Consider the following 13,959-nt stretch of genomic DNA (forward strand, 5'->3'; position numbering starts at 1 on the left):
GGATTATTATGTTAAAATAAAGTTTAATATAAGTTTAGTATCTCTTCTGTCAAAATGGACAAAAATCAATACCATAAAATACAATTAGGAAAAGATAAATTACTTAATTGACAAATGTTATTTCCAGGTTTAAAATGTGCCAGGACCTTTAAAATTTGGTTTTGGGTGAAGCATAGCTCGGTTGGTAGAGCGGCCGTGCCAGCAACTTGAGGGTTGCAGGTTCGATTCCCGCTTCTGCCATCCTAGTCACTGCCGTTGTGTCCTTGGGCAAGACACTTTACCCACCTGCTCCCAGTGCCACCCACACTGCTTTAAAATGTAACTTAGATATTGGGTTTCACTATGTTAAGCGCTTTGAGTCACTAGAGAAAAGCGCTATATAAATATAATTCACTTCACTTCACTTCCCTCAGAGACACTCGCGGTCAACACACCCGTGGCCAAACCCCTCCGACTTTCAGGTACTATTTAATCTCACTAAAACACTAGCAACACAATAGAAAGATAAGGGATTTTCCAGAATTATCCCTAGTAAATGTGTCATCTGAATCGCTCCCACTGCAATCGCCTTTTTTTTTTCCTAGTCTTTCACTCTAAATTTCCTCATCCACGAATCTGCTGCTCTAGCTGCTGGTGGCCATTATTGTAAACAATGTTCAGATGTGAGGAGCTCCATAACCTGTGACATCACGTGCACATCGTCTGCTACTTCCGGTACAGGCAAGGCTTTTTTATTAGCGACCAAAAGTTGCAAACTTTATCATGGATGTTCTCTACTAAATCCTTTCAGCAAAAATAGGGCAATATCGCGAAATGATCAAGTATGACACATAGAATGGACCTGCTATCCCCGTTTAAATAAGAAAATTTCATTTCAGTTGGCCTTTAATATATATTATTGTTTTAGTTGCTTAAGAGATATTCCTGGCTCTGAATTTGTTCATTGCTGTTTTTATGTTTTTGTGCATTACTTGTTGCCGTCATCATTAAACGAACAGGTTACTCATCAGCTACTCAGTACTTGAGTAGTTTTTTCACAACATACTTTTTACTCGGTTGGTAGAGTGGCCGTGCCAGCAACTTGAGGGGTTGCAGGTTCGATTCCTTAGTCACTGCCGTTGTGTCCTTGGGCAATACACTTTACCCACCTGCTCCCAGTGCCACCCACACTGCTTTAAAATGTAACTTAGATATTGGGTTTCACTATGTAAAGCGCTTTGAGTCACTAGAGAAAAGCGCTATATAAATATAATTCACTTCACAATTCACAAGCGCACCTGTGGGCCATAAAAAAAAGATGCAACCAGGATGTAGACAGGATACGGTATACCCATTTTACTTTAAGGGGGTAGATAATAGTAGTTTGTCAGTTGGGTGTCAAAACTTTTTGACTTGGGGCCGCATTGGGCTAAAAATTTTAAGCCGGGCACCAAAAGCTGACTACATGTAAAGTAACTATATATACATCAATCAATCAATCAATCAATCAATGTTTACTTATATAGCCCTAAATCACTAGTGTCTCAAAAGGCTGCACAAACCACCACGACATCCTCGGTAGGCCCACATAAGGGCAAGGAAAACTCACACCCAGTGGGACGTCGGTGACAATGATGACTATGAGAACCTTGGAGAGGAGGAAAGCAATGGATGTCGAGCGGGTCTAACATGATACTGTGAAAGTTCAATCCATAATGGATCCAACACAGTCGCGAGAGTCCAGTCCAAAGCGGATCCAACACAGCAGCGAGAGTCCCGTTCACAGCGGAGCCAGCAGGAAACCATCCCAAGCGGAGGCGGATCAGCATCGCAGAGATGTCCCCAGCCGATACACGGGCAAGCAGTACATGGCCACCGGATCGGACCGGACCCCCTCCACAAGGGAGAGTGGGACATAGGAGAAAAAGAAAAGAAACGGCAGATCAACTGGTCTAAAAAGGGAGTCTATTTAAAGGCTAGAGTATACAAATGAGTTTTAAGGTGAGACTTAAATGCTTCTACTGAGGTGGCATCTCGAACTGTTACCGGGAGGGCATTCCAGAGTACTGGAGCCCGAACGGAAAACGCTCTATAGCCCGCAGACTTTTTTTGGGCTTTGGGAATCACTAACAAGCCGGAGTCCTTTGAACGCAGATTTCTTGCCGGGACATATGGTACAATACAATCGGCAAGATAAGATGGAGCTAGACCGTGTAGTATTTTATACGTAAGTAGTAAAACCTTAAAGTCACATCTTAAGTGCACAGGAAGCCAGTGCAGGTGAGCCAGTACAGGTATATATGTATGTATATATGTATATAAAGGTATATACAGTACAGGCGTAATGTGATCAAACTTTCTTGTTCTTGTCAAAAGTCTAGCAGCCGCATTTTGTACCAACTGTAATCTTTTAATGCTAGACATGGGGAGACCCGAAAATAATACGTTACAGTAATCGAGACGAGACGTAACAAACGCATGGATAATGATCTCAGCGTCTTTAGTGGACAGAATGGAGCGAATTTTAGCGATGTTACGGAGATGAAAGAAGGCCGTTTTAGTAACGCTTTTAATGTGTGACTCAAAGGAGAGAGTTGGGTCGAAGATAATACCCAGATTCTTTACCGTGTCGCCTTGTTTAATTGTTTGGTTGTCAAATGTTAGAGTTGTATTATTAAATAGAGTTCGGTGTCTAGCAGGACCGATAATCAGCATTTCCGTTTTTTTGGCGTTGAGTTGCAAAAAGTTAGCGGACATCCATTGTTTAACATATATCCATCCATCCATTTTCTACCGCTTGTCCCTTTTGGGGGTGTGGGGGGTGCTGGAGCCCATCTCATATAACATATGTACAAACCCTGTTTCCATATGAGTTGGGATATTGTGTTAGATGTAAATATAAACAGAATACAATGATTTGCGAATCCTTTTCAACCCATATTCAGTTAAATAGACTGCAAAGACAAGATATTTGATGTTCAAACTCATAAACTGTATTTTTTTTTGCAAATAATAATTAACTTCGGATTTCATGGCTGCAACACGTGCCAAAGTAGTTGGGAAAGGGCATGCTCACCACTGTGTTACATCACCTTTTCCTTTACCAACACTCAATAAACGTTTGGGAATTGAGAAAACTAATTGTTGAAGCTTTGAAAGTGGAATTCTTTCCCGTTCTTGTTTTATGAATCGATATTTTCCAATTATAAAAATATTTTTTGATGTTTTTGTCATTATTTACAAGCTCGGTTAGGGACGGCGTGGCGCAGTGGGAGAGTGGCCGTGCGCAACCCGAGGGGCCCTGGTTCAAATCCCACCTAGTACCAACCTCGTCACGTCCGTTGTGTCCTGAGCAAGACACTTCACCCTTGCTCCTGATGGGTGCTGGTTAGCGCCTTGCATGGCAGCTCCCTCCATCAGTGTGTGAATGTGTGTGTGAATGGGTAAATGTGGAAGTAGTTTCAAAGCGCTTTGAGTACCTTGAAGGTAGAAAAGCGCTATACAAGTACAACCCATTTATCATTTATCATTTATCTCAGTAAATAAGCTTCTCGATACAGGAGGACTTCAAGGGCAAAAACCAAAGGATTTAAATCTAGAGCTCAAAAAAAGTCTGCGGGCTGTAGAGCGTTTTCCGTTCGGGCTCCAGTACTCTGGAATGCCCTCCCGGTAACAGTTCGAGATGCCACCTCAGTAGAAGCATTTAAGTCTCACCTTAAAACTCATCTGTATACTCTAGCCTTTAAATAGACCTCCTTTTTAGACCAGTTGATATGCCGCTTCTTTTCTTTCTCCTATGTCCCCCCCCTCCCTTGTGGAGGGGGTCCGGTCCGATAACCATGGATGAAGTACTGGCTGTCCAGAGTCGAGACCCAGGATGGACCGCTCGTCGGGACCCAGGATGGACCGCTCGCCTGTATCGGTTGGGGACATCTCTACGCTGCTGATCCGCTTGAGATGGTTTCCTGTGGACGGGACTCTCGCTGCTGTCTTGGAGCCACTATGGATTGAACTTTCACAGTATCATGTTAGACCCGCTCGACATCCATTGCTTTCGGTCCCCTAGAGGGGGGGGGGGTTGCCCACATCTGAGGTCCTCTCCAAGGTTTCTCATAGTCAGCATTGTCACTGGCGTCCCACTGGATGTGAATTCTCCCTGCCCACTGGGTGTGAGTTTTCCTTGCCCTTTTGTGGGTTCTTCCGAGGATGTTGTAGTCGTAATGATTTGTGCAGTCCTTTGAGACATTTGTGATTTGGGGCTATATAAATAAACATTGATTGATTGATTGATTGATTAAATCAGAGCAGGAAATAATTTAAACATTTAATTGATATTGTTACACCGCCGTCTGATTATAATTGTGATCAAAATGTGCAGCGTCAGTATCAGCATTGGTATGACCGATACCGCCCCGATTTGTAATATCGCTCAATTATTAAAGTTTACCGTTAGTGCAAAAATAACTCGTTACAACAGAAGGTAACCAGATATGAATAATAAATTAGCAAGTGGATTAATAATAGTTTACGACGTATTAATGCAGGAAATAATGTCATATGTTGCTGAATACATGAGCAGCTAAATCAGGGATGGTTTTGACACGCTTCTATTACCATTTATATAACAAATAATATATCCTGGTATGCATTGTTATTGCAGGAGGCTGAAAATTTGAATTTTGTCCGTATTGCTCATCCCTAGTTTGTACCTTGCTTGGACATGACTCCTGTTTCTTTTTGTGACGTGATAAACAAGTGCTGGGGGGCATGGACGCGGCATCCTGACATCCAGCTGAGCTCCCGTGCTGGTGCTGTTGTCAGGCAGATGCCGCTTATTGATGGCCACGATAACGCCTTCATTGGATGCTGATGGCGGCCGGAAAGACGGCGGGCCATTATCGTGATTTAATCGTCGCCTCGGCCCACGCTCACTTTGGTGTCAGGTCCACCCATCATCCTGTCACGGGAAATAGCTGCTGGTCCCGTGTTGGAATAATGGAAAGTTATGTTTGGACGGTAGAGTACAAAATACTATTAGGTATGCACATGGACCGACTCCGACACATCTTCCTCCACTATTTATAAGACCAGGATATTTTGGGGGAATTTTTGTCTATCATTCACAATCCCTATGTTAGACAAGAACACGTTTTTCCTATTTATTTGCATTCTAAGTCGTAAAATACAGCAAGTAAGAGGTGGCCCATAAAGCCCTCTAAAAAACATTCAAAAACCACCAACAGTATTAGATCTCGTGACCTGAAAATTAATCAAGTTTTAGTGATATTACTATTATAAGTGTTAATGGCAAATGGGTTACCGTATTTCCTTGAATTGCCGCCGGGGTGCTAATTAATTTAACACACATTTTCCTCCACTATTTATAAGATCAGGATATTTTGGGGGAATTTTTGTCTATCGTTCACAATCCCTATGTCAGACAAGAACACGTTTTTCCTATTTATTTGCATTCTAAGTCGTAAAATACGGCAAGTAAGAGGTGGCCCATGAAGCCCTCTAAAAAAACATTCAAAAACCACCAACAGTATTAGATCTCGTGACCTGAAAATTAACCAAGTTTTAGTGATATTACTATTATAAGTGTTAATGATAAATGGGTTACCGTATTTCCTTGAATTGCCGCCAGGGTGCTAATTAATTTAAAACTTCTTCTCACTCCTGCGCTTACCAAAGGCATGCGGTAAAGGTAAGCATGCGCTAATTATTTTAAAACCTCTTCTCACTCCGGCACTTACCAAAGGCATGCACTAAAAATTTGAGTGTGATGTAAGGATACCATCATGAAAAGCACATTTAATAATAAAACGTTATTATGGTCTTACCTTTACTTTTAAATTAAGTCCATGCCAGCTCCTTCTGATCAAAAGCATCTTGTTTATAGAAGTCTTCCTTATCTTTCTTCAGTTTTAAAAGTCTCTGTCTCGATGGAGATCTTCCTTTATTACCTCCTGCTGCAATTGAAAGACCAGTTTAGAAAAATGCTATCAGACCGCTGCTATCAGTTAGCTCGGCTCCTCAAGTGCGGGCAACGACAGAATTATCCTCGGACAACTCCCCCTCCCGTTCTGCTCCGTGGGTGATCTCTTTATCCCACCACTGCCACCAGGAAGTGTTATTGTATAAATAATACACTGGGTATTTAGGACTGGAACATTATTTATTTCAGCCGGGTTGTTTACATAGCCAGCATAGGAGTGTTACATCGTAAAAGGTCCGTCGTGCACCGCATCATATCCGTCCCCGCACATATCACGTCACCCATTGTCACTTCTTCTGCAGCGTCGCAAGAAGGATCAATAGCGTCCTAAACCACCATCATTTAATGACTCATATTTGACACACGCAGCTACGGTATTGTGACGGTCTCACGCCGTCGTCTTGCGGGTTCCCTGGACCACCAAGGAAGGACACGGCTTGAGCAGTTTGACTGTTTATTTTTCAATAAAACCTCAGTCCAGGTCGCTCTTCCGCTCCTCCTCTCCGCTCGCTCGCCGTCGCCGCCTCCTCGCCGCCATCTTGGGCCTGTCTGTCGGACCGTCGGCCCCGCGTCTCCACATGTATATTAATAAAACCAAGCTGCTTGCTGTTCTTTTTAGCATATGCAATAGCTTGGACCTTAAATCCTACCGAATAGCTCTTAATCTTCTTCCCTTTATGCGATTTCAAATTACCGGTATTGAAATCAGCCTCCTCCATTTTGAAAATGATGACAGGGGAAGTGTCACTCGTGACGTCACGAGTTTGACCCGGCGGTAATACTAAGCATGCGCTAATTATTTTGCGAAGCAAGTTTGACCCGGCAGTAATTGAAGGCAGGCGACAATTCAAGGAAATACGTTATACTAGTATAGCGCTTTTTTACATTTTTAAGGAACTCAAAACACTTTGACACTATTTCCACATTCACACACTGATGGCAGGTGCTGCCCATGCAAGGCGCTAACCTGGCCCCATCAGGAGCAAGGGTGACGTGACTAAGATAGTAGAAGGTGGGGATTGAACCAGGAACCCTTAGGTTGCTGGCAAAGCCACTCTACCAAATGCGACACGTGCATGTGCTGCTATATTGACATAATGAGCAGCTGCATCGCCTCTGAGTTGGTCAAAGTTAATTCTAGATAATAAATCATGCCTCTCACCTGGATAGTAGAAGGATGTGGCCTTAAACGGAGAAGTTGGTCAACTTTGACATCCAACTGGCAAGAAATAAACAAAAAGACGCTTGTTATAGGCCAAATTTTTTATCCCTTTGCAAGGACTAAGATTATTTTTTCATCTAAAGGGGAGTATATAAACATCCCATCAGTCTGCATTCAGGTGACAGCAGACATTGTGCAGTAAGTGATGGTTTTATTATGTCAGTAGTTGGTATATCTACATGACGCTAAGTGTTTCACTAAAGCTGGATCTGTTCAGCACAGTTTCCAAAACTTATAGATCATCCTCCTTATGTTCAGGCTCAAAAATAGAAGTATCTGAAACGTAACTTGTCCCAAAGTAGTCGTCTCTCGCAAAGTCTGCCATGGTTAGTAGTGTTGTTGTTGAAAGGAAAAATCTGTGAAATAAATGTGCCGCTAACTAGCTTGTGCTGCTATATTGACATAATGAGCTGCTGCATCGCCTCTAAGTTGGTCAAAGTTAATTCTTGATAATAAATCATGTCTCTCACCTGGATAGTAGAAGGACGTGGCCTTAAACAGACAAGTTGGTCAACTTTGACGTCCAATGTAGACCCTGAGATGTCAAGAAATACACAAAAAGACGCTTGTTAAAGGGTCATTTTTTTTAATCCCTTTGTAAGGATTATGATTATTTTTTCATGTACACCCATCAGTCGGTGACAGCAGACATTGTGCAGTACGTGATGGTTTTATTATGTCAGTAGTTGGTATATCTACATGATGCTTAGTGCTTTACTAAAGCTGGATCTGTTCAGCACACAGTTTCTAAAACTTATAGATCGTCCTCTTTATGTTCAGGTTCAAAAATAGAAGTATCTGAAACGTAACTTGTCCCAAAGTAGTCGTCGTTGTCTCTCGCAAAGTCTGCCATGGTTAGTAGTGTTGTTGTTGAAAGGAAAAATCTGTGAAATAAATGTGCCGCTAACTAGATTGTGCTGCTATATTGATATATTGAGCTATTGCATCGCCTCTAAGTTGGTCAAAGTTAATTCTAGATAATAAATCATGTCTCTCACCTGGATAGTAGAAGGATGTGGCCTTAAACGGAGAAGTTGGTCAACTTTGACATCCAACTGGCAAGAAATACACAAAAAGACGCTTGTTATAGGCCAAATTTTTTATCCCTTTGCAAGGACTATGATTATTTTTTCATCTAAACGGGAGTATACAAACATCCCATAAGTCTGCATTTAGGTGACAGCAGACATTGTGCAGTAAGTGGTAGTTTTATTATGTCAGTAGTTGGTATATCTACATGACGCCAAGTGTTTCACTAAAGCTGGATCTGTTCAGCACACAGTTTCCAAAACTTATAGATCATCCTCCTTATGTTCAGGCTCAAAAACACAAGTATCTGAAACGTAACTTGTCCCAAAGTAGTCGTCGTCGTCTCTCGCAAAGTCTGCCATGGTTAGTAGTGTTGTTGTTGAAAGGAAAAATTTGTGAAATAAATGTGCCGCTAACTAGCTTGAGCTGCTATATTGATATATTGAGCTATTGCATCGCCTCTAAGTTGGTCAAAGTTAATTCTAGATAATAAATCATGTCTCTCACCTGGATAGTAGAAGGATGTGGCCTTAAACGGACAAGTTGGTCAACTTTGACATCTAACTGGCAAGGGATACACAAAAAGACGCTTGTTATAGGCCAAATTTATTCATCCCTTTGCAAGGACTATGATTATTTTTTCATCTAAACGGGAGTATATAAACATCCCATCAGTCTGCATTCAGGTGACAGCAGACCTTGTGCAGTAAGTGATGGTTTTATTATGTCAGTAGTTGGTATATCTACATGACGCTAAGTGTTTCACTAAAGCTGGATCTGTTTAGCACACAGTTTCCAAAACTTATAGATCATCCTCCTTATGTTCAGGCTCAAAAACACAAGTATCTGAAACGTAACTTGTCCCAAAGTAGTCGTCGTCGTCTCTCGTAAAGTCTGCCATGGTTAGTAGTGTTGTTGTTGAAAGGAAAAATCTGTGAAATAAATCTGCCGCTAACTAGCTTGTGCTGCTACATTGATATATTGAGCTGCTGCATCGCCTCTAAGTTGGTCAAAGTTAATTCTAGATAATAAATCATGCCTCTCACCTGGATAGTAGAAGGATGTGGCCTTAAACGGAGAAGTTGGTCAACTTTGACATCCAACTGGCAAGAAATACACAAAAAGACGCTTGTTATTGGCCAAATTTTTTATCCCTTTGCAAGGACTATGATTATTTTTTCATCTAAACGGGAGTATATAAACATCCCATCAGTCGGCATTCATGTGACAGCAGACATTGTGCAGTAAGTGATGGTTTTATTATGTCAGTAGTTGGTATATCTACATGATGCTAAGTGTTTCACTAAAGCTGGATCTGTTCAGCACACAGTTTCCAAAACTTATAGATCATCCTCCTTATGTTCAGGCTCAAAAATAGAAGTATCTGGAACGTAACTTGTCCCAAAGTAGTCGTCGTCGTCTCTCGCAAAGTCTGCCATGGTTAGTAGTGGTGTTGTTGAAAGGAAAAATCGGTGAAATAAATGTGCCGCTAACTAGCTTGAGCTGCTATATTGATATATTGAGCTATTGCATCGCCTCTAAGTTGGTCAAAGTTAATTCTAGATAATAAATCATGCCTCTCACCTGGATAGTAGAAGGACGTGGCTTTAAACAGACAAGTTGGTCAACTTTGACATCCAACTGGCAAGAAATACACAAAAAGACGCTTGTTATAGGCCAAATTTTGTATCCCTTTGCAAGGACTATGATTATTTTTTCATCTAAACGGGAGTATATAAACATCCCATCAGTCGGCATTCAGGTGACAGCAGACATTGTGCAGTAAGTGATGGTTTTATTATGTCAGTAGTTGTTATATCTCCATGACGCTAAGTGTTTCACTAAAGCTGGATCTGTTCAGCACACAGTTTCCAAAACTTATAGATCATCCTCCTTATGTTCAGGCTCAAAAATAGAAATATCTGAAACGTAACTTGTCCCAAAGTAGTCGTCGTCGTCTCTCGCAAAGTCTGCCATGGTTAGTAGTGTTGTTGTTGAAAGGAAAAATCGGTGAAATAAATGTGCCGCTAACTAGCTTGAGCTGCTATATTGATATATTGAGCTATTGCATCGCCTCTAAGTTGGTCAAAGTTAATTCTAGATAATAAATCATGCCTCTCACCTGGATAGTAGAAGGACGTGGCTTTAAACAGACAAGTTGGTCAACTTTGACATCCAACTGGCAAGAAATACACAAAAAGACGCTTGTTATAGGCCAAATTTTGTATCCCTTTGCAAGGACTATGATTATTTTTTCATCTAAACGGGAGTATATAAACATCCCATCAGTCGGCATTCAGGTGACAGCAGACATTGTGCAGTAAGTGATGGTTTTATTATGTCAGTAGTTGTTATATCTCCATGACGCTAAGTGTTTCACTAAAGCTGGATCTGTTCAGCACACAGTTTCCAAAACTTATAGATCATCCTCCTTATGTTCAGGCTCAAAAATAGAAATATCTGAAACGTAACTTGTCCCAAAGTAGTCGTCGTCGTCTCTCGCAAAGTCTGCCATGGTTAGTAGTGTTGTTGTTGAAAGGAAAAATCGGTGAAATAAATGTGCCGCTAACTAGCTTGAGCTGCTATATTGATATATTGAGCTATTGCATCGCCTCTAAGTTGGTCAAAGTTAATTCTAGATAATAAATCATGCCTCTCACCTGGATAGTAGAAGGATGTGGCTTTAAACAGACAAGTTGGTCAACTTTGACATCCAATGTAGACCCTGAGATGTCAAGAAATACACAAAAAGACGCTTGTTAAAGGGTAAATTTTTTAAATCCCTTTGTAAGGATTATGATTATTTTTTCATCTACACCCATCAGTCGGTGACAGCAGACATTGTGCAGTACGTGATGGTTTTATTATTTCAGTAGTTGGTATATCTACATGATGCTTAGTGCTTTACTAAAGCTGGATCTGTTCAGCACACAGTTTCTAAAACTTATAGATCGTCCTCCTTATATTCAGGCTCAAAAACACAAGAATCTGAAACGTAAATTGTCCCAAAGTAGTCGTTGTTGTCTCTCACAAAGTCTGTAATCTTAGTAGTGTTGTTGTTGTTGTTGTTGAAGGGAAAACGTCTGTGAAATAAATGTGCCGCCGTTAAAAGGAAAACTGCACTTTTTTTTGGCATTTGGAATCCCTTTTTGGAATCATTCACAATCCTTATGTAAGACAAGAACACATGTTTCTTTTTTGTTTGTATTCTAAGTCGTAAAATACAGCAAGTAAGAGGTGGCGCATAAAGCCCTCTAAAAAACTTTCAAAAACCACCAACAATATTACATCTTGTGACCCGAATATTAACCAAGTGTTAGCGATATTGATATTATAAGTGCTAGCGGTGCATTGATCACAGAGAGCTAACTAGCTTGTGCTGCTATATCGACATATTGAGCTGCTGCATCGCCCCTGAGTTGGTCAAAGTTAATTCTAGATAATAAATCATGCCTCTCACCTGGATAGTAGAAGAATGTGGCCATGAACGGAGAAGTTGGTCAACTTTGACATCTAACTGGCAACAAACATAGGCCAAATTTTTTAACCCTTTGCAAGGATTATGATGATTTTTTCATCTAATCGGGAGGATATAAACATCCCATCAGTCGGCATTCAGGCGACAGCAGACATTGTGCAGTAAGTGATGGTTTTATCATGTCCATTGTTGGTATATCTACATGATGCTTAGTGTTTCACTACAACTGGATCCGTTCAGCACACAGTTTCTAAAACTTATAGCTCATCCTCCTTATATTCAGGCTCAAAAATAGAAGTTTCTGAAACATAATTTGTCGTTTTCTCTCACATTTTCTGCCGTGGTGAGTAGTGTTTTTGTTGAAGGGAAAACGTCTGAGAATTCACTGTGCCTTATGTAAGACAAGAATATATACGTTTATCTTTTATTCATGCATTCTGACTCATAAATAAATGTTAACAATAGAGCCATTTGGAGTCACTCTATTCTGCTTACAAACTGCTGTAAAAAAACTCTGACGCTTTATAAACATGATGTAAGTATAAATGTAATGTAGTAACATTCATTAAAAAAATATATTTACATAATTTACTTATTTTAAGCATAGGCCAGCGTATTAATTCCACAGACTCATCAGGTTTTTCCTTCAACAACACTCCTAATCATGGCAGACTTCATGAAAGACAACAAAAATCAACTGATGGGATGTTTATATCTTCCTGTTTAGACGTAGAATTAATCATAATCCTCACAAAGGGTAAAAAAAAAAAAGCGACACAAACGAGCATCTCTTTGTGTCGTTTTCGCCGTCTCCAGGTCTAAATTGGATGTCAAAGGCATAATTTATAATCTAGGATTAACTTTCACCGGCACAGAGGCGATGCAGCAGCTCCCCAGCTCATGATGAACAGTTGTGGTCAAAAGTTTACATACACTTGTAAAGAACATAATGTCACGGCTGTCTTGAGTTTCCAATCATTTCTACAACTCTTATTTTTTTGTGATAGAGTGATTGGAGCACATACTTGTTGGTCATAAAAACATTCATGAAGTTTGGTTCTTTTCTGAATTTATTATGGGTCTACTGAAAATGTGAGCAAATCTGCTGGGTCAAAAGTATACATACAGCAATGTTAATATTTGCTTACATGTCCCTTGGCAAGTTTCACTGCAATAAGGCGCTTTTGGTAGCCATCCACAAGCTTCTGCTTGAATTTTTGACCACTCCTCTTGACAAAATTGGTGCAGTTCAGCTAATTGTGTTGGTATTCTGACATGGACTTGTTTCTTCAGCATTGTCCACACGTTTAAGTCAGTACTTTGGGAAGGCCATTCTAACGACTTAATTCTAGCCCGATTTAGCCATTCCTTTACCACTTGTGACGTGTGTTTGGGGTCATTGTCCTGTTGGAACACACAACTGCGCCCCAGACTCAACCTCCGGGCTAAAGATTTTAGGTTGTCCTGAAGAATTTGGAGGTAATCCTCTTTTTTCTTTGCCCCATTTACTCTCTGTAAAGCACCAGTTCCTTTACACAGACCCAGAGCTTAATATTATCACCACCATGCTTGACGGTAGGTGTAGTGTTCCTGGTATTAAAGGCCTCCTCTTTTCTCCTCCAAACATATTACTGGGTATTGTGGCCAAACAGCTCAATATTTGTTTCATTTGACCACAGAACTTTCCTCCAGAAGGTCTGATATTTGTCCATGTGATCTCAAATGAAACAAAAATTGAGCTGTTTGAGTGGTCAATAATTCAACCAGAAACTTGCCAAAAGCTTGTGGCATTTTCAGTAGACCCATAATAAATTCATAAAAGAACCAAACTTCATGAATGTTTTTTGTGAGCAACAAGTATGTGCTCCAATCACTCTATCACAAAAAATAAGAGTTGTAGAAATTATTGGAAACTCAAGACAGCCATGACATTATGTTCTTTACAAGTGTATGTAAACTTTTGATCACTACTGTAATTATAGCAGCATGAACTAGCTAGTTCTCTAGGATCAACGCGCCGCTAAAAATAGGTCCTTAACGTTAGCGCTTTTAATAACAATATCGCTAATACTTGTTTAATATTCACAAAATGTAAATGGAGTACTGTTGGTGCTATTTGGATGTTTTTTTTAGTTTGGCTCTGTGGGCGGAATAGAGGAGCTACCATTGAGTCCATTGTTAGCTGAATTTTTTTAAATGTTTATTTACGATTTAGAATCCATTTAAAAAAGTGTTCTTATCTTACATACACAA

At 40.4% G+C, this 13,959-nt stretch overlaps 1 protein-coding gene and 1 long non-coding RNA gene across 4 annotated transcripts in view; one reads left to right on the forward strand and one right to left on the reverse strand.

Moving 5' to 3' along the window:
- LOC133539621 (histone-lysine N-methyltransferase ASH1L-like) overlaps positions 1-13,959 on the forward strand; it is a 155,245-nt gene that overhangs the window by 10,929 nt on the left and 130,357 nt on the right. The window lies entirely within an intron of this gene.
- Positions 1-13,959, reverse strand: part of LOC133539622 (uncharacterized) — a 154,487-nt gene that overhangs the window by 3,160 nt on the left and 137,368 nt on the right. The window contains exons 11-16 of the long non-coding RNA XR_009803451.1: positions 10,889-10,953; positions 9,275-9,331; positions 8,736-8,792; positions 8,198-8,254; positions 7,670-7,734; positions 7,140-7,196 (exon numbers count right to left, since the gene is read on the reverse strand). This is a non-coding gene — a long non-coding RNA (uncharacterized LOC133539622). The remainder of the gene's footprint in view (positions 1-7,139; positions 7,197-7,669; positions 7,735-8,197; positions 8,255-8,735; positions 8,793-9,274; positions 9,332-10,888; positions 10,954-13,959) is intronic.

The sequence above is a fragment of the Nerophis ophidion genome, linkage group LG21, assembly GCF_033978795.1.
Source record: "Nerophis ophidion isolate RoL-2023_Sa linkage group LG21, RoL_Noph_v1.0, whole genome shotgun sequence".
NCBI classification, from domain to species: Eukaryota; Metazoa; Chordata; class Actinopteri; order Syngnathiformes; family Syngnathidae; genus Nerophis; species Nerophis ophidion.